The 370-nt window shown below is 59.5% G+C and overlaps 1 pseudogene; it reads left to right on the top strand.

Moving 5' to 3' along the window:
* The window catches only part of LOC112213772, a 3,903-nt pseudogene that overhangs the window by 613 nt on the left and 2,920 nt on the right, over positions 1-370 (top strand).

Raw genomic sequence — 370 nt, 5'->3', positions numbered from 1 at the left:
TCGGCAGGGATCGGTGTTGGGACCGATCCTGTGAATCATCGCGTGCGACCAGGTATTGCGCTTCCCGTTGCCACCGGGCGCGGCCATGGTGCGTTACGCCGACAACACTCTGGTCATGGTCGGTGGTCGTGGGTGGCACGAGACGTTGCGCATACATCCTGTGCGCGGACTGAGCCTGATGGTATCCCATGCGAAGTCGGAGGCCGTCTGGTTCTTCGACAAGAAGAGGCGAGGGACTCCTCCGCCTTGTCTGAGCATAAGCATGACGGGAGAAACCGTCAGGGTGGGATCCCGAATGCGATACCTGGTTCTCTTCATCGACAACCAGTAGACGTTCGAGCCGCATTTCGACTCGCTGATTCCGAAGGTG

This window comes from Bombus impatiens, unplaced genomic scaffold, assembly GCF_000188095.3.
Source record: "Bombus impatiens unplaced genomic scaffold, BIMP_2.2 scf_1202, whole genome shotgun sequence".
Taxonomy (NCBI): domain Eukaryota; kingdom Metazoa; phylum Arthropoda; class Insecta; order Hymenoptera; family Apidae; genus Bombus; species Bombus impatiens.
Note: the sequence above shows the minus strand (reverse complement) of the source record. Positions and strands in the feature narration are given on the sequence as shown.